The sequence below is a fragment of the Electrona antarctica genome (genome assembly GCF_951216825.1).
Source record: "Electrona antarctica genome assembly, contig: scaffold_53, whole genome shotgun sequence".
In the NCBI taxonomy this organism is placed as follows: domain Eukaryota; kingdom Metazoa; phylum Chordata; class Actinopteri; order Myctophiformes; family Myctophidae; genus Electrona; species Electrona antarctica.
In genome coordinates, this window is record NW_027638402.1 from 639,350 (window position 1) to 640,000 (window position 651).

Genomic DNA, 651 nt, shown 5'->3' on the forward strand with positions numbered 1-651 from the left:
AACACTGGATATGACATATAAACGTATAAGGTTCTGACTGTAAAGTAACAATGCAATCCCAGGGGCGCCTTGTAAGTTATTCACAGGTGTGACCAGAGCAGCCAAAACAGCTTGAGAATCATTGCTTTACAGGGGCTGGATATTGATGGACGGTGTGGGTCCTTGAAATGAAGATGTCTGGAGACCCAGTGAGCTCTCTCTGACTGAACTGATGAAAGGGGATGCTTAGCGTTGGTCTCAGGGTCTCCTGAGGTCCCCCCCACCCCCCCACCACCACCACCACCGGCCCCCATAGCTCCCCCAGCGATCATCTGCTATTACTTCTCATTCATTCCTCGGGCCCTCTGCAGCTATAGCTCCACTAGTGGCGCGCTTATATACCAGAGCTAGCCCCTCCCCTCCTCTCTTAATACAATACACACATGGTGATGACAAGCCGCCCCTGATGAACACAGCCCTGGAGAGGAGCTGATGATGGGGATCAGCGCCGGGGAAAGTAACTAAGTGCGTTTCGTTCGCTGCCGTCGTCGGGGCGGAAAAAACCTCTTATCTCCATATTCAAACTGGTCTTTTTTTCTCCTGTAAATTAGGCCTGACCTCAAAATTAAAAAATATATATTCTAAATCCTCCAGTTTTCTGAAATAAATATT